We start from the raw sequence: 20931 nt of genomic DNA on the forward strand, positions 1-20931 counted from the left end.
TTGTTTTTTACTAGGGTAAACAAAGTCTTATCTACGGTACCAACGGTGAAATCATGATTAATAAGAAATTGTGAAAGTGTGTCGTACCAAGCCTTAGGTGCTTGTTTCAGACCATACAATGCTTTGTGTAATTTAAAAACATGATTCGGTAACAGATGATCAGAAAAATCTAGAGGCTGTTCGACATAGACTTCCTCTTGTAGTAAACCATTGAGGAACGCACTCTTCACATCCATCTGATATACTTTGAAATTTTTGAAAGTAGCAAAGGCTAAAAATATTCTGATAGCTTCGAGCCTAGCTACTGGTGCAAAGATTTCATCATAGTCTATTCATACTTCTTGTCTGAATCCTTGTGCAACTAGTCTTGCTTTGTTTCTTACAACTGTTTCTTCCTCATTTAGTTTGTTTCTGAATACCCACCGGGTTCCAATGACAGCTTGGTGAGATGGTCTAGGTACTAGAAACCAAACTTTATTCCTCTCAAATTGATTCAGCTCTTCTTGCATAGCTTCTATCCAACTGGGATCCAAAAGAGCTTCTTCAATCTTCTTTGGTTCATCTTGAGAAATAAAAGCAGTATGCATGTATTCATTCATCATCTGTCTTCTGGTCCTTAGCGGAGCTGCTGGATTTCCAATCACCAAAGATGGAGGATGAGATTTTCTCCAAATAAAAGGATTTAGATTATCTTCGTACAAAGCATTAGATTGTTTTGGAATATCAGCTGCTGGTTCTCGAAGTTCAGTTGCTGGTTCTGGAATGTCAGCTGCTGGTTCTGAAGTGTCAGCTGCTGGTTCTGGAGTGCCATCTGCTGGTTCTTCTATATGAATGTCTGATTCTGGATTTTGAATATCCTTAACACTTGCTTCTACATCATCTTCACTGTCTAGTTCCAGATGAACCCTGTCTAACCGGTTACTTAGATTAGATATGTTAGTAATCTCGGGAGCACTGCTGTCTTCATCAAAGACAACATGAATAGATTCTTCAACATTGAGTGTTTTATTATTGAAAATTCTAAATGCCTTACTAACTGCTGAATATCCAAGAAATAAATCAGTGTCAGATTTTGAATCAATTGCAGCTAAATGATTTTTACTATTATTGTGCACAAAACATCTACAACCGAAAACATGAAAGTAAGATACATTCGGTTTACTTCCTTTCCATATTTCGTAAAGAGTCTGATTGTTTCTCTTGTTGATCATTGTTCTGTTTTGTGTGTAGCAAGCAGTATTAATAGCTTCTGCCCAAAAGCGCTGAGAGATGTCTGAATCTGCTAGCATTGTTCTAGCAGCTTCTTTAAGTGTTCTGTTTTTTCTCTCAGCTACTCCATTTTGTTGAGGCGTCCTGGCAGCTGAATATTCATGATGAATGCCCTATTCGTCTAGATATATCTCAAGAGCCTTGTTAGTAAATTCAGTACCTCGATCACTTCTGATTCTAATGACAGAGACTGATTTCCATTTTAAATCTTTTTCAGAAGTTTGATCAGGAGGCTACTGGTTTGATCTTTTCCAGCAAGAAAGATTACCCAAGTAAATCTAGAGAAATCATCAACAACAACAAGGGTTTATCTCATTCCCCCTAAGCTCATGATAGAAATTGGACCAAATAAGTCCATATGCAATAATTCTAAACATCTTGATTTGCTGCCTTTATTTTTGAAACTAGATCTTACTTGCTTACCAAGTTGACATGCAAAACATACATGATTCTTAACAAATTTTATGTCTGGAATTCCGTCGACTAAGTTCTGCTTTTTGAGATTGTTGATAGACTTGAAATTCAGATGATTCAATCTCTTGTGCCACAGTCAGTGTTTATCACTTAGAGATGCAACTAAACATGTAGGAACAATGATATGATCTATGTTCCATGAAATTTTATAGGTGTTTCCTTTTCTAACTCCGGTTAGAACAGTAAAGTCATCAGCATTTTTGATTGTGCAAGTGTGCTTCTGGAATGCTACTGAAAAACCACTATCACATAATTGACTAATACTAATCAAGTTATAACAAAGATTTTCCACTAAGAGAACATCCTTAATAGTGATGTTACCATGGATAATCTTACCCTTACCCACGGTTCTACCTTTTGAGTTGTCCCCAAAGGTTATTTCTGGACCAGCACAACTCACTATTTCTGATAGTAGACTTTTCTGTCCAGTCATATGTCTGGAACATCCACTGTCCAAATACCATGTTGAGCTACTGATCTTGGTTTTCTTTACCTGTACCTGCAAACACAAATTTTATTATCTGGTACCTAATCTATTTGGGTCCAAGCCTTATTAGTCCCTTTGGAACCCACATTTGTACAATTCTTGTACTTCGGGTATCCATGGAGGTGTGTGCAACGAAGGGTCTGTTATTTCTCACATTATGCATCTTAAAAAGTTGTTCTTCCCTTCTGTTTCTATTGTCTGTCCTGTATCTCTTTTGAACAGGTCTAGAATTGTAGTACTGGTAGCTGTTAACCTTCATAGAAAATTGTCTTCCTGAGTTGAATCCTCTACTGGATCCAGAACTCTGGTCAACTCTTTCCTTAGGTTTAACATAACCCAGACCATAATGCATCCTGTTGTTCATCTGATTTACATTCCTCTCAATTGAAGCAGTAGGTACTTCTGGTTTCTGTACCACGCTGGATTTCACAAAGTGAATGTACTTCCCTTTGCACATATCCAGTTTTGGCTTAGTATTCGTTTCAGAAGTGCCTTCATTATTACAAAATCCGAGACCACTCCTGTCTCCAGATTGTTTTTGTAACTCTTGCATCTTTTCGAGTGAAATAGAGGACTTGTTCCAAGCATTTACCAGTAGCGATAGCTTCTGATTTTCCGAAAGCATCGTCTAGTAATCTGCTATTACTCTTTCATTCTCAGTTTTTAATTTACTCATCTCAACTTGTAGATCATTACAGCTGTTTACTTGCAAGCAAGTTAACTTACTGTTCTGATCTCTTAAGTTCTGATTTTCAATTTTAACTTCCTCGAATGATTGAGAAAATCTAGAATACTCTTCTACCATGTCGTGTAATGCATTGACTAAATCAGTGCGTGTAAATTCATCAGAGTCAAAGTCAAATACCTCTCCGGATGTCGAGGTTGACTCAGTATTTTCCATCAGACATTTGATCTCATCTTCATCACTTTCACTTGCATGGCTTTCAGAATCAGAAGATTCAGAACTTGAGTCTGCCCATTTGGACTTACTTTCTTCTGCAATCATTGCCTTTCTGTCTCTTCTGGTGTTTTTATCATTGCGTTTGACACCCTTCTTCTTCTGGTCATCCTTCTTTGGTTTTGGACAATCAGCAATAAAATGTCCAACTTTTCCACAGTTAAAGCATGCCATATCACCAGAGGGTGATTCCTTTTTGAAATTGCGGTTGGGACTTTGAAATGTTCTGTGATTCTTTTTCATGAATCTGGAAAACTTCTTAACAAATAATGACATTGCGTCATTGCTTATCTGTTCAGCACTTCTCTCAGAAGTATTCTTTATAGCAGTAGCAGATGATGAACTTGGGACAACTGTAGCAGTAGTAGCTGCGAGAGCTTTGGTTGGTGGAATTGCTAAGGGCTCTTCTCCACTTCGAACTTCAAGTTCAAACTCATATGCCTTCAGATCTGAGAACAAGTCATGCAGTTCCAACTTGTTTAGATCCCTGGAAGCTCTCATTGCTATCGTTTTGACGTCCCAATCTCTGGATAGGGCTCTCATTACCTTTAATGCAACTTCCCTGTTGCCAAAATCTTTCCCAAGAGCTGTGAGTTCATTGACAAGGCTGCTGAAGCGTTCATCAAACTCATTCATAGTTTCTGCAGCCTTCATCTTCATATTCTCAAACTTCTGCATGGCTACAGAAAGTTTGTTTTCCTTAGTTTCTTCGTTTCCTTCACAGATCTGAATCAATTTTTCCCAGATTTTCTTTGCAGTAGGACACATCTTGATTTTGCTGAAGGTATTCTTTCGAGTGTCTTGTACAGAATGTCCTTCGCAACGTTGTCAAGATTGGCTTTCTTCTTGTCCTCACTTGTCCATTCATATCTTGGTTTTTCCAGCATCTGAGGTGCGCCTTCGGTGATAGCAATAGCTGGATTTGGCTTTAAGATCTTTAATGGACCATCTGTGATGACATACCACATGTCATCATCTTGAGCTGCAAGATGGGCTTGCATTCTGATTTTCCAATCATCAAAGTCTTCTTTTGAGAACATTGGAATTTTGCTGAAGTGAGCCATGTCTGTTAAATATTTTTCAGAACAAGAATAACCTGCTCTGATACCACTTGTTGAGGATCGGGTTGAGTTTAGAAGGGGGGTTGAATAAACTCAACGACAAACTTAACCGATTTTTCGGAATGATGTGCTAGAGTCCTGTTAAAGATACTAGCAGATTCTTGTTCAAGTTTAAAGACCGGTAGATCACAAGATAATGTGCGGAAACGATCTGTTGGTTAGTAGGTGAAAAATAGTGAAACAGAAAAACAGTAGATGGCACAAAGTTTGTTTTTGGAAGTTCGAAGATGAATCTTCTACGTCTCCCCTTCTTCTGTTTCCAGAAGGTATCACTAAAAGACTTTGGTGAATACAATACAACAGTTGTACACACCCACTTCAACAGGACTTACCCTTCGCCTATCGAAACTCTTAGTTTTACAACTCAACTTCTTGAATGATCTTAAGTTCTGGAAAAGACTCTTTTCCAGTTACAAATTCTTCTATCAATGAAATAGTGAAGTGAATAGCTTGAGAAGATATAACGAAAACAGCTAGCACAATATGATCTCAATGATCAAGAGTATGCAATGAAGCGTGTGTTGCTTTTTCAGTGTTGAGCTTTTGGGATGACTGAAAGTTCTAGCGATGCTCAAATGATATTCTTTGATTTAGATTCGTTCCACTTCTCTCTCTTGAAAAGTGCTTCGTCTCCATATATATAGACTTTATCCAACGTTAAAATCTGAACGGCTCTTTTGACTTTTCAGTGGTTCAGCTTTATTGCCGAAAATGGACCCTGCAGAATACATTAAAGCAATCAGTCTCAGTTCATACTAAAAATGGTAAACCGTCTTAAATGTTTTCGTACAACATTTAATGGAATTTAATGAAGCAATAAATGCTAGTATCACGTTAATAGATCAACGGTAATATTTAAAGACTTTGAGATACGCAAAATTCTGTTGGTGTATATTTCGAGTTTTGTATCCTTTCTAGTTATGATTTTAGCTAAAAAGCAGTACTTGACAAGTGCTGCTACTGGTCTTTAGCTCGATACAAGTGCTTCTGGTTTTCTGCTATTTTACATCTACTGGTTTTGTACTAAGCCAGCATCTACTGGTTTTTACTAGCATCTCCACTTTTACTAGCATCTCCACAACAAATTTAAGTCTAACACTAACTGACGATGATTGGAATATTTTGAGTAAATGTGTTTCTTTGTTAGAAATTTTTAACGAAGCAACCGAGAAATCTTATGGCGTTAACTACCCTACTTCAACAATGCTTCTATGTTTGCTTTTCAATATGTTTTATAAATTTATTGAATATCGTGATGATTCTGTTATGCATGATTTTGTTTCAAATATGGAAAACAAATTTTTAAAATATTGGGAAACTATCCCAATTGTGCATGGTTTAGCAACATTACTTGATCCTACTAAAAATCAAAGAGGATTAGATGTGTTTTTTTAAATATTATGCTAAATTTCTTCGGAAGAATGTTGACGATCAAAAGAAGTCAATCATGTATTCTCTCCAAGAATTGTTTGATTTGTATGCTAGTGAACAATGTGATGAACCGAGTACGCAGCCGGAGGAGATGCCGACATATAAAAGCAAAAGTGGAGCACTGAACTTCTTTCAAAGTTTGAAACGACAAAAGTTGAAAGGAAAATCGGTGACAACAACCAATTAAAATTAGATCCAAATTTATCTAAGCCAATATATTGAGACTATAGATAATTTCGATTTCTTGATTGGTAGAAAGTAAATTCTAAACTTTATCCAGTGTTAGCTGCAATTGCAAGATATGTCATACCCATTCAAAGTTCAAGTGTTGCTTCTGAATCAGCATTTTCAGTATGTGGAAGGATCATTGGTGAACAAATAACTAATTTAAAGCCAGAAACACTTTCCATGCTAACTTGCCTACAAGATTAGTTTGCAGCCGAAAAAAAAAATATGACTACCGACGCAATCGATGAATTTCGAAGCTCAAGTTTCAATGAAGATCTAGAATATTCAAAATATATTTTAATAAATCGTGATGAATTTTAGCTTTTCAATTGTAAATCAATCTTTCAATTATTTTATTTTTATGATTATTCAGTATTATTTCAACTCAAAATACTAAATAAAAAAATTTTCATTAATAAAATTAATAAAATATTAAAAATAATAATATTCAGACAAGGACCTCGGAACCGGTCCAAACCGAACCGGAACCGGAACCGGTTCCGACCGGTTCTGGCATCACCCGATCCGGAACCGGAACCCAAGAACCGATAAGCACCCCTACTTTACATTGTGATGTTACATAGGCATGAAGTGGTTGGTGAGGTGTTGGAGGTTGGATCCGATGTGACAAAGTTCAGGGTGAGATCGTTGGTCCTACGTGCGACAATTTGAGATAATAAATATGAAAATAAAGAATAAACAGGACACGGATATTTACGTAGAAAAACCTTACAAATTATTAGGATAAAAACCACAAGCAAGATGAAAAGAATTCCACTATAATATTTTATGGCGTACAACTCACTCACTGTGTTTCTAAAGAGAACACACATTCTCTTAATACATGATAACAAAACACCTCACAATATTATAGAACTAAGCACTCAAATGCTATAAGATAAGAGAAAACTCGAAGAAATGATTCTTTTAGAATGTGGGGAGTGAGCTCTATTTATAGAACTCCCCGTCAATGTGAAGACGCGTATAAAACGCGTCGTCTGAAAATTCCGTCAAATATCAAATTTGACAATTCAAAGCTGCTTTATTCAACCCACATTTAATGCAACCTAACATGTTATCGACATTTTTCTCACTTGGAGATTTGATTGAGAATCAAATACATCTCCACACATCTTTTCAATCTTGTCATTCCCTGCTGTTTACATTTTCGTTAGGCCACTTGAGGATCTACACCACTCAATTTATCAATGTTCACTGGCTTGGTCAAAAAAATCGGAAATGTTCTTTGTTGTATGGATCTTTGGCATATCCACTCTTCCTTCTTCTACTACTTCCAACAAAATGAAATTGAACCCCAATGTGTTTCGTACTGGAATGAAAGGCTGGATTTCTTGATATGTGCAATGCACTCTGACTGTCACAAAACAAAGAAACATTCTCTTGTTTTTTTCCCAATCTCCTCCAATAACATTTTAATCCATATTGCCTCCTTGGAAGCTTGAGTAACAGCCATGTATTTTGCTTCTGTCGTAGATAACGCCACAACTGTTTGCAGTTTTGAAACCCATCTTACTGCTCCCCCCTGCAAGTGTAAACACATAACCGATAGTAGATTTTCTCTTATCATGATCACCTGCATAATCTGAATCGACATAGTCTCTGAGTGTAAAATCTGATCCTCCATAACATAATGCAACATTTGAGGTATCTTTAATGTATATAAGGATCCTCTTAACCGTGCTCCAATGCTCTTGTCCAGGATTCGCCATATACCGACTAACTGGTCCCACTGCTTGAGCAATGTCCGGTCTCGTACAGATCATGGCAAATATCAAACTTCCCACTGCTGATGCATATGGTACTCTATATATCTCCATCCTCTCTGCTTAACTGCTAGGACACATCTCGGAGGATAACTTGAAGTTAACAAGAATAGGGGTCAAAATTGGCTTATTATCTTGCATGTTAAAGCGTTGCAAGATTTTCTTCAAATAATTTTTCTGGAGAGCCAAATCTTTCTGTTACTTCTGTCTCGGTAAACTCGCATTCCTAGAATCTTGTTTGCTGGTCTCAAGTCCTTCATATAGAATTCCCTAGCCAACTGTGCCTTCAATCCTTGGACCTGATCTTTGTTGGGGCCTGGTACCAACATGTCGCCCACATACAACAGCAAAATGATATAACCATCACTAAACCTCTTGAAATATTTAAAAAGTTCTGCACTTTGTTGTATCTAAGGATCATGATATAGGAATCAAACCTCTTGTACCAACACCTCGGCGCCTGTTTGAAACCGTACAGAAATTTGTTTAATCTGCAAACCAAGTTCTCTTTGCCTTTTTGCACAAAACCTTCTGGCTGGAGCATATAGATTTCTTCTTCAAGATCTCCACGAAGAAATGCTGTTTTCACATCTAGCTGTTCTAGATGTAGGTCAAACACTGCTCTGACTGTTGTAAGCCAAACCACAAGAGAAAATATCTCATTGAAGTCAATGCCTTTTTTCTGAGCATATCCTTTTACTACCAATTTAGCATGATATCGCTCCACTTGGTTATCTCTATCACGCTTCATCTTATAGACCCATCTGTTTCCAATGGCTTTCCTCCCTTGTGGTAGCGTAACAAGATCCCAAGTGTTATTCTTGTCTAATGCCTCCAACTCTTCTTTCATTTCTATCATCCACAAGTATACATCCGAGCTTTGAGTAGCCTCGTGGAAACTCGATATCTCACTATCCTCTGATAATATACAATATGCAATATTTCTTTTAGTGACATAATCTGAAAGCCAACCTGGTGATCTTCTGTCTCTTGACTGCCTCACATTGGAAACTTCAGATGCAACATGTTCTTGTTCTTTGTGCTCTGGTACTACTTTACAAAAAATTTGACCTTCGTCCGTCTTATTTTCCACCTAAAATATAGTAGTTTCTGAATTCAGTATGCATTTGTCTCCCTTTACTCTATCTTTCTAGAAGATAACATCTCTGTTGATGACAAGCTTGTAAACAGTAGGATCCCACAAGTGAAACCCCTTAACTCCATCAACATATCCTAAGAAGATACATTTTCCGGATTTCCAATCCAACTTCGATATTTCTTGCTCATTGTACATAACGTACATAGGACTTCCAAATATAAGCAAATGATAATAATCAATCGGCTTCCCAGTCCACATCTCCATCAGAGTCTTTAGATCAATCGCCATTGAAAGAGAACGATTGATAATATAACAAGTGGTTTTGACTGCTTCAGCCCAAAATGACTTATCTAGACCTGCAGTCCTCAACATACCTATTGTTCTATCTAACAAGGTTATGTTCATCCGCTCTGCCACTACATTCTGTTGAGGTGTGTAAGCCGTCGTAAACTGTCTTTTGATGCCCTCATGTTGACAATATCCATCAAATTCATCACTGGTATATTTTTCTCCATTGTCAGTCCTCAAACACTTGATTTTCTTTTCAGAATCAAGTTCAGTCCGTGCTTTGAAATCTTTGAAGATTTGGAAAACATCTGATTTCTTCTTGATTGAATACACCCAACATCTCCTAGATAAATAATCAATGAACGAGATAAAGTATCTCGCTCCTCCTTTACATACAATTGGTGCTTGCCAAACATCCGAATGAATCAGCTCCAATATGATTTTGCTTCTGGCAATAGAAGTGTCAAACATTAATCTGTGTTGTTTACTGGTGTCAAACTTCTCGTGAACCAATTGATGCAACAGCTAGTTCAGCCTCTTTGTGTATTTCTCCCAAAAGTATATACAGATTTGCAGCAACTTTTTCCATCTTCATAACCACAAGCGCACCCTTCACAACTTTCATGATCTCGTTCTCGATATGGGTTTTGCACCCGATGTCATTCAATTGTCCCAAGTACGAAAGATTTTTCATTAGTCCCTTCACATGTCGTACCTCTTGTATGATGCGAATGATGTCATCAAACATTTTTATTTTGATAGTACCGACCCCAACGATTTTCAAGGCATGATCATTTCCCATAAATACGGATCCTCCTGAGACTAGTTCATAATGATCAAATCATTCTCTCCAAGAAATCATGTGCCACGTCGCTCCTGAATCCATTATCCATGTGTCACAAAATTTGTACCTACCTTCTACAACTGTTACCGCTTCACTGAATAATATTTCACAACTGTCTGAAGTACTGCCACATTTCCTTGAGAACTCTTCTCGATACTCATACACTCTTTTTTGAAGTACCCTTTACCGCCACATTTAAAGCGGTAAATATTTTTCTTTTTTACTTCTGGACTTTGATCTACCTCGTCTTTGGCTCCTACTGGAGTCACGGTCTATAAATTTTCCTTTTATCATCGGCAAAGCCTCTGCCTGCTTTGAAGTTACCAACCTATCTTTCTTATTCTTGCGCCGGCTTTCTTCTCCTAGAACTGTAGTTAAGACATCATCGAATTTTAGAGAGCCCATAAGAATATTGTTGGTTATGTTGATGATAAGTTGATCATATGAATCTCGTAGACTTTGAACTAAAAGGTTCACACGTTCATTTTCCTCTATTTTATGTCCCATAGAAGTGAGTTGGACAAATAAAGTATTTAGTGTGTTGATATGGTCGGTCATTGATGAGGATTCCGCCATCCGAAGACTATAAAGCCTTCTGTTTAGGAAAATCAGGTTGTGTAGCGACTGAACTTCGTCATCTTTGTCAGAGTATCCCAGATAATTTTTGCTCTTTTTATCTGAGATATACTTGACAATACTTTGTCTTCTATAATGTAAATTGGCAACAACATTAATATTCATCTAATTCCAGTTTCCATCGTCCGTAATTTTCACCACTATATCTCCAATAGGCGCCAAGCAATTCTCTTTTCTTAAAATTGCTTGAATCTTTATTTTCCACGGCATAAAATTGTTTCCATTGAACTTTTTTATGTCGTACATGCCCGCCATTATATCTACAACAATTTAGTAGACTGAACAAAATAATCTCGCCTTGATAAAATAATCTCAAAAAAACTTTTCTGATCTAGAAGATCAGTCTAGGCTGCAAGCAGACAACATACTCAAAATTTTAAGAAATTTTAAACCAAGGCTCTGATATCACTTGTTGATCCCACGTACGACAATTTGAGATAATAAATATGAAAATAAAGAATAAACTGGACACCGAGATTTATGTGAAAAACTTCTAAAAATTATTAGGGTAAAAGCCATGGGGAAGATGAAAAGAATTTCATTATAATATTTTATGTTATACAACTCACTTGATGTGTTTCCAAAAAAAACACACACACTCTTTATACAGAAGAACAAAACACCTTACAAATATTATAAAACTAAGCACTCAAATGCTATAAGATGAGAGAAAACTCGAAAAATAGATGATTTCAGAATGAGGGGATGGAGCTATATTTATAGAGCTCCTCGTCAGTGTGAAGATGCGTATCATCTGAAAATTCCGTCAAATATCAAATTTGACAATTCAAAGCTGCTTCTTCATTCAACCCACATTTAATGCTACCTAACATGTTGTCGACAGATACATGGTCGGAGTTGGTTACATCGTGGGATGCTGTGGGAGATGTAGGCCATGCAGTTCCAAAATCGAGCAATATTGCAACAAGAAACTTTGGTCCTACAATGATGTATATTGTAATGCCCGGTTACTCGTACAAATGATAAAATGCGTTTATGTTGTTTATTATGTAGTTATTAGCTCATTAGATTTCACGTGATGATTGAGGTATCAATATTGAGATTGAACATGATTTTTATATTGTTCATGGTGTATTGAGAATGAATATATGTCTAAATAGTGATAGTAAGATGTGTAGGTAGAAATAGTGTAATGAAGTTGGTACAAAATGAGATGAAAATATGGCCGTTTTTACGGGTTTTAGCATAATGATTTGAATATTGATTCAAATTGTGTGAGGTCACCACCATTAGAAAGCTAAGATATAATGCTACAACTTTCATGATTTGGGTTTTGTACAACTCATTGTGGATGACAAGCCAAAAGCGCCCCGAAGTGTGTCGTGTGTATCGTCATTCCTTCACTGACACATGTTGGGAGAATGGGCATATCTTTTTACTCAGACCTCCAAATGACATGAAACCAGTTGGAGATTCAGGCCAACCATAGAGCTACAACTATCATGTTTACCACTTTTTCATAATATGAACGGAAGAGACGTTTCTGGAGCGATCTTTGATGAAATAGTGTGCAGGACAGAACATGTGGCGCCCGAGCGGTAAGATTTTACCGCCCGAGCGCCGGTGCATTTCAAGCTCGGTATTTTTTGAACATTCCGCGCTCGGGCGGTAGAAAATGACCGCCCGAGTGCCCCTGAGTATAAGAAAAGATAAACTTCGAAATTCTGGACATCTTTATCAGTTTCCTTCACTTCCTTACAGCATAAGATCGAGAGAAACAAGAAACCTTCCTCCCAAAAAGTCCTTTTCTTCTTCTCCTTCATCATTTTGAGGTTAGAAGTTCATTCTCCATCACAAGAACATCATATAGGTGTAATTTTTCTTCTCTTTTAGTTTTTCTACATGTAGAGGATTGATTTTCACCTAGTATATACATAGTTATGGGTTTATTGATGTATTTGACAGTATAGGAGCAAGAAACATCGTCTCAAACCAGTGTTCTTAAGCTTGGACTGTAAGTTGGCATGTTCTTAAAGTAATACATGAGTAATATTATGATTTCAAATATTTCCCATTGATTATTGCTATATGTACATTGTTAGTATCTTATTGATGAAAACATAGCACCATATTCCATTGTTATGTATTAAATATGTAAGAAACTCATGAATATTGATGATGGGTGCTATGTTATGAACATGAACATGAACATGGAAGGAAAGGACTGATTTTTACATGATATAGAGCTTGTTGACATCATAAGTGGTTTTAAGTCCACCAAACCTATTGGCCAATATATGTTCATGGGGCGTGGGGTTGCCAAAGGTTGCTCCCTGACATCCAACACAGTAGTAGCTATATAATAAAGCAAGCACAGTAGTACAGGTCAACTAATGAGGCTCAAGTACAAAAATGAACATGAATATATGCTATGATATGACATGGTTTAAAGATTCATTGTTGTCACGACTTGATATGTATGTTCCTTCGACGCATATTGATACGTACAAGTGCCAACTTATTGAGTTTTATAAACTCACGTAGCTCATGTATTACAGGATCAGGTAGTGAAGAGACATAGGATGCCGGTTTGCCAATGGATGCTTGTGACGTGCCTCACCTTGACAAGAACCGGGACTTATTATTGAATAGCTTCCGCATATGTATTGTACTAAAATATTTCAGGGTTTGAATAAGTGTTACGATGTTTATGATGATACAAAGTATGCATGTATATGAGAATATGTATTTGTATAAAAATATGGTGCATGGTTGTGTATGAAAATATAGTTGATGTTGTTGTATATATGGTATTGCTTGAGTTTTTGGTTTAAACAAAATGTAGGGACATCATGTCAAAATTTTTATAAACCGTTAAATTGATGCCCCTTGTTTGGAATTGCTTCATTAATACAGATATATCAGTCAAATCCTATTTTGATTATGGTAATCATGTCAAGTATAGGTAAGGGTGTGACATTTTAGAGTGGTATCAGAGCCCATGGTTCTTCGACAGGGAAGACACTGCACTTCATCCACACATGGGGAACTCGGCAAGTAAGTATCTTTGTATCCCATAGTTTATGCTAAGTTATGTGTTTCTACGTGACATATATGTAGGTTAAGATAAAAGACCATGCCACCTAAACGCAAGGTACATGAAGGAGAGTCATCTAAGGGCAAGGCCCCAGTAGTCGAGGGTGAAGGCAGTGCACCACGACCTATAGATGATTTTGCTCAGCTGCTCTAACAAGCGAAAGTTCATGGGGAGCAGATACAACAATTACTTGAAATGCAACGGACTAAACATGAGCAGGCACAAGTAAAAGCCATGATACCAAGACAAGGGCATGTTCACACAGATGTGTATGATCGTTTTCGACGTCTAATCCTCCTGAATTCATGGGAAGCACCGATCCGGTAGTAGCAGAAGAATGGATTAAATCATTGGAGTCCATCTTCTCCTACCTTCATATGGAAGATGCAGACAAAATAACGTGTGCCATATTTTTATTAACAAAGCATGCAAGAATATGGTGGGAGAGTGCAAGGGTGGCATTACCAACGATACCATTGACATGGAAAACTTTCAAAATCGTGTTTTACAATAAGTATTTTAGTAAAGATGTACGAGCCAAGAAAGCCAGTGATTTCCTTAATCTGAAGCAAGGAACCATGTCAATGGCGGAATACATACAACAATTCGAGGCTGGAGTCCAATATGTACCATATATTGCACAAGATGACACCAGTAAGAGCGAATACTTCATGCTGGGACTTCGCTCTGATATTAAAAGAGATGTACGAATGTCGAAAGTTGCTACATACGGGGAGATAGTAGAAAGAGCACTTATGGCAGAACAGGATGAACAAGACATTGACAGAGACAGGCAACAGCGAAGGCAGCAGTACTCTCAGAAGAGCCAAGGAACAAGACAAGGCAAAAAGATCGATAACAAAGGTACTAGACCCGAGGAATCCCGTGGCAAAGGTCCCCCTCCACGTAAAGAACAAGACAGACCACCTTGTCCTAAATGTGGCAAACTTCACGGCGGGAAATGTATGCAAGGTTCCAATGTATACGGATACATCGATGATCACTGGTATGTTCTTGATTTCTGGTATTACTGCTATTGTTTTACTAGATTCAGGAGCCACACATTCCTTTATTTCAGAATCGTTTGTAAGAGACCGAGCATTACAGCAAGTACAACAGAGACACAACTCGCCATAGCCTTACCTTCCGAGCAAGAATTACAGACAGATCAGATTGTGCGAGGGTGTCCAATATATGTCCAAGGCCATCAGATGTATGCTGAATTGATAGTTTTGAAAATGGCCGATTTTGATGTGATATTGGGAATGGATTGGCTCTCGAAGTACAGAGTTACTATTGATTGTGGCATAAAAATGATCAAGTTTGCACCAGTAAGAGCTGAACCATTCACAGTAGCAAGTGCAGGTATATCCTTACCTCTTTGTATAATCTCTTGTATGAGGCTTGTAAATTGCTACAGAAGGGATGTCAAGGATATTTAGCATCTGTGTTAACTATTGATCCACCTGTTTGTGAATTAAAAGATACATATGTTGTTTGTGAATTTCCAGAGGTATTTCCTGATGAGGTAACAGGCTTACCCCCAGATAGGGAGATCGAATTTGTAATTGATGTTGTGGCAGAGACTCATCCGATCTCAAAAGCTCCTTATCGATTAGCTCCTACAAAAATGAAAGAATTGAAAGAACAGTTACAGGAGTTGCTTGGTAAAGGGTTTATTAGACCGAGCTTTTCACCGTGGGGTGCACCTGTTTTATTTGTGAAGAAGAAAGACGGTACCCTTCGTCTATATATTGATTATCGGGAGTTGAACAAAGTGACAATCAAAAATAAATATCCACTCCCCAGAATTGATGATTTGTTTGATCATTTACAAGGAGCTGCCATATTTTCGAAGATTGATTTACGATCAGGCTATCATCAACTAAAAGTGAAATCAGATGATATCTCAAAGACTGCCTTCCGAACCAGGTACGGGAATTATGAATTTCTTGTAATGCCATTTGGACTAACGAATGCACCAGCTGCTTTCATGGATTTAATGAATAGAATTTTCAAGCCATTTCTAGACAAATTCGTGATTGTGTTTATAAATGATATTCTCATCTACTCACGAACTGTAGAGGAGCATCGAGAACATATGGAATTAGTTTTGAAAACTTTGAAAGATAAACATTTATATGCCAAATGGAAGAAATGTGAATTTTGGCTTGAACAAGTAGCATTCTTGGGCCATATCATTTCAAAAGAAGGCATATCAGTGGATCCAAATAAGATTGAAGCTGTTAATAACTGGCTACGACCTACCACTGTCACATAGGTACGTAGTTTTCTTGGGTTAGCTGGTTATTACCGTCGGTTTATAGCAGGATTTTCTAAGATAGCATTGCCTTTGACTGCGTTAACACGAAAGAATGTGAAATTTGTATGGAATGAAGAATGTGATCGCAGTTTACAAGAGTTAAACACAAAATTGACCTCAGCACCGGTCCTTGCTATTCCAGAAGGATCAGGAGATTTTGTAGTGTACAGTGATGCTTCGAAACAAGGTTTAGGAGCAGTTTAATGCAGCACGGGAAGGTGATTGCTTATGCCTCAAGACAGTTGAAGGAATATGAAAAGAATTATCCCACACATGATTTAGAACTGGCAGTAGTGGTATTTGCATTGAAAATATGGCTTCATTATCTGTATGGTGAACGGTGTGAAATTTACATGGACCACAAGAGTTTGAAATATTTATTCACACAAAAAGAATTGAATATGTGTCAACGACGTTGGTTGGAATTAGTGAAAGATTATGATTGTGTTATTAACTATCATCCAGGTAAAGTCAATGTTGTTGCAGATGCATTAAGTCGAAAGTCCAGTTCTATTGCTGCAATGCAAGTACAAGAACAAATTTTATGGGATTTACAGAATTTGAAGATTGATGTTATGCCAAAGGGCACTACAATCCAATTATCATCTCTCATGGTTCGACCAACACTTGCAGACAGGATCAAGGTCGAACAAAATGCAGATAATGAATTCCAGCAATTGAGACAGCGAGATGAGGATAAAGGACATTCGAACTTTGAATTGAACGGGGAAGGAATATGGACATATCGGGATAGATTGTGTGTGCCAAAACAAGGAACGATCAGAAACGACATTATAATTGATGCTCATGCTACTCCCTATTCAATCCATCCAGGAGGCACAAAAATGTACAAAGATTTGAAACCATTATTTTGGTGGCCAGATATGAAAAAGGACATTGCTCAATTTGTTGCACAATGTCTAACTTGTCAACAGGTCAAGACTGAACATGAAAGACCAGCAGGACTCCTGAAACCATTGCCTATTCCTGAATGGAAATGGAAACACATCACGATGGATTTCATTCTTGGTTTGCCAAGAACACAAAGAGGGTTCAATGCTATATGGGTTATTGTGGATCGACTTACGAAATCAGCTCACTTTCTTCCTGTGAATACCACATACACGATGAATCAATATGCTGAAGAATACATCAAAGAGATAGTGAGGCTTCATGGCATCCCAGTGTCCATTGTATTTGATAGAGATCCAAAATTTATGTCTGCATTTTGGAAGAGTTTACATCATTCCATGGGAACTCGATTAGCATTTATTATAGCATTCCCTCCTCAAACTGGTGGACAATCAGAACGAGTGAATCAAATCTTAGAAGATATGTTGAGGGCTTGTACTATTGACTTTCCAGGTAGTTCGGACAGTAAACTACCGTTGGCTGAGTTTACATATAACAATAGCTATCAGTCAAGCATTGAAATGGCACCATATACTGCATTATATGGTAGAAAATGTCGCTCTCCGGTACATTGGGATGAAGTAGGAGAAAGAAAATTATTAGGCTCTGAATTGGTACAACAGACAGCAGAGTTGGTAACCAAGATCAGAGAAAGGATGCACACAGCCCAGAGCCGACAGAAAAGCTATGCTGATGTACGACGTTGTCGACTGGAATTTCAGGTCGGTGTCCATGTATTTGTAAAGATATCACCATTGAAGGGCATTTTTCGTTTTGGTAAGAAAGGAAAATTGAGTCCAAGATATATTGGTAAGAATAGGAGACAGGGTCTACCGAGTTGCTTTACCACCGAATTTTTCAAATGTTCATAACGTTTTTCATGTTTCCTTGCTACGAAAGTATTTGGCCAATTCTTCTCACGTTCTTTATTATGAGCCATTGAAGCTTGCATCAAATCTCTCGTATGAAGAACGGCCGGTCCAAATCCTCGACAGGAAATCAAACGTGTTACGAGACAAATAAATACCCTTGGTAAAATTGTTATGGCGCAATCATGCAATTGAATAAACAACTTGGGAGCGAGAAGACGAGATTCAACAAAGATATCCTGAACTATATGGTACGTCAAATTTTGAGGACGAAATTCTTTGAAGGAGGGGAGAATTGTAATGCCCGGTTACTCGTACAAATGATAATAATGCGTTTATGTTGTTTATTATGTAGTTATTAGCTCATTAGATTTCACGTGATGATTGAGGTATCAATATTGAGATTGAACATGATTTTTATATTGTTCATGGTGTATTGAGAATGAATATATGTCTAAATAGTGATAGTAAGATGTGTAGGTAGAAATAGTGTAATGAATTTGTTAGAAAATGAGATGAAAATATGGCAATTTTTACGGGTTTTAGCATAATGATTTGAATATTGATCCAAATTGTGTGAAGCCACCACCATTAGAAAGGTAAGATATAATGCTACAGCTTTCATGATTTGGGTTTTGTCCAACTCATTGTGGATGACAAGCCAAAAGCGCCCCGAAGTGTGTCGTGTGTATCGTCATTCCTTCACTGACACATGTTAGGAGAATGGGCATATATTTTTACTCAGACCTCCAAATGACATGAAACCAGTTGGAGATTCAGGCCAACCATAGAGCTACAACTATCATGTTTACCACTTTTTCATATTATGAACGGAAGAGCCGTTTCTGGAGCGATCTTTGATGAAACAGTGTGCAGGGCAGAACATGTGGCGCCCGAGCGGTAAGATTTTACCGCCCGAGCGCCGATGCATTTCAAGCTCAGTATTTTTTGAACATTCCGCGCTCGGGCGGTAGAAAATGACCTTCCGAGCGCCGCTGAGTATAAGAAAAGATAAACTTCGAAATTCTGGACATCTTTATCAGTTTCCTTCACTTCCTTACAGCATAAGATTGAGAGAAACAAGAAACCTTCCTCCCAAAAAGTCCTTTTTTCTTCTCCTTCATCATTTTGAGGTTAGAAGTTCATTCTCCTTCACAAGAACATCATATAGGTGTAAGTTTTCTTCTCTTTTAGTTGTTCTACATGTAGAGGATTGATTTTCACCTAGTATATACATAGTTATGGGTTTATTGATGTATTTGACAGTATAGGAGCAAAAAACATCGTCTCAAACCAGTGTTCTTAAGCTTGGACTGTAAGTTGGCATATTTTTGAAGTAATACATGAGTAATATTATGATTTCAAATATTTCCCATTGATTATTGCTATATGTACATTGTTAGTATCTTATTGATGAAAACATAGCACCATATTCCATTGTTATGTATTAAATATGTAAAAAACTCATGAATATTGATGATGGGTGCTATGTTATGAACATGAACATGAACATGGAAGGAAAAGGATTGATTTTTACATGATATAGAACTTGTTGACATCATAGGTGGTTTTAAGTCCACCAAACCTATTGGCCAATATATGTTAATGGGGCGTGGGGTTGCCAAAGGTTGCTCCCTGACGTCCAACACAGTAGTAGCTATATAATAAAGCAAGCACAGTAGTACAGGTCAACTAATGAGGCTCAAGTACAAAAATGAACATGAATATATGCTATGATATGACATGGTTTAAAGATTCATTGTTGTCAGGACTTGGTATGTATGTTCCTTCGACGCATATTGATACGTACAAGTGCCAACTTATTGAGTTTTATAAACTCACGTAGCTCATGTATTACAGGATCAGGTAGTGAAGAGACATAGGATGCCGGTTCGCCAATGGATGCTTGTGACGTGCCTCACCTCGACAAGAACCGGGACTTATTATTGAATAGCTTCCGCATATGTATTGTACTAAAATATGTCAGGGTTTGAATAAGTGTTACGATGTTTATGATGATACAAAGTATGCATGTATATGAGAATATGTATTTGTATAAAAATATGGTGCATGGTTGTGTATGAAAATATAGTTGGTGTTGTTGTATATATGGTATTGCTTGAGTTTTTTTTTTAAACAAAATGTAGGGATATCATGTCGAAATTTTTATAAACCGTTAAATTGAGGCCCCTTGTTTGGAATTGCTTCATTAATATAGATATATCAGTCAAATCTTATTTTGATTATCGTAATTATGTCAAGTATAGAGTAAGGGTGTGACATATATACTGATGGAAAAGCCACTCAATGGGGGTTTGCTGAGGCTATGTATGGTTGTTGATCAAAAGTAAGCGTGGTCGCAACTAATTTAGTTCTTCTTGATTTTATCAAGTAATATTTGATCTTGTACGTTGCTATATCAAATTTGTTACTGTCTGGCTTCATTTCATGATATTAGAGTGAACCAGCTCACTAGAAGTCCAACGAGTTGCTAATTTGTACTCTCGTCTTCTTTGAATGGGTGTGAATCATTGTCCCTTAAATAGCAAGGGCCGAATTTGGTTTTTGTCTTCACTAGGAACGTTAAATCCGACATGCTGATATCAACATGTCCTAAAAAAAGACTCCCTAAACTTGACTAGTTTCACAAAAAAATTGGATTTGAGTTCGAATTTTGGCTCCATTTATTATCTTCATACAAATGAGCCGTTTTTCTTTTGATAGGTTTGTGGTTAAAATTCCTAACGGTAAACAGGCAGCACCACTACTATGTGCATGGATGATAATTTACAGTCCCCTCAACCATTTCGGGCTCAAATGGAGCGGCCTAAGAGGGGGCATCATGGGACTTGGAGGTGTTGGATACATGGGTGTGAAGATTGCGAAAGCCTCACATTACCGTGATAAGCTCTTCCGAAAATGAAGAGACAAGAGGTGTTGGAACACCTAGGCACGGATGATTACTTGGTTAGCTCAGATGCAGCTCGAATGCAAATACATAATTGTACCGGTACTCCACCCATTGGAGCCTTATCTCTCTTTGTTGAAATTCGATGGAAAGTTAATCTTGATGGGGGCCATCAATACTCCCTTGCAGTTCATCACCCCAATGGTCATGCTTGGTGAGTTCCTAAATCCTCACTTATTTTT

At 37.4% G+C, this 20931-nt stretch overlaps 1 pseudogene; it reads left to right on the top strand.

Annotated features, from left to right (window-relative positions):
- LOC142505389 (cinnamyl alcohol dehydrogenase 1-like) overlaps positions 1 to 20931 on the top strand; it is a 30920-nt pseudogene that overhangs the window by 9897 nt on the left and 92 nt on the right.

This window comes from Primulina tabacum, chromosome 1, assembly GCF_025594145.1.
Source record: "Primulina tabacum isolate GXHZ01 chromosome 1, ASM2559414v2, whole genome shotgun sequence".
NCBI lineage: Eukaryota > Viridiplantae > Streptophyta > Magnoliopsida > Lamiales > Gesneriaceae > Primulina > Primulina tabacum.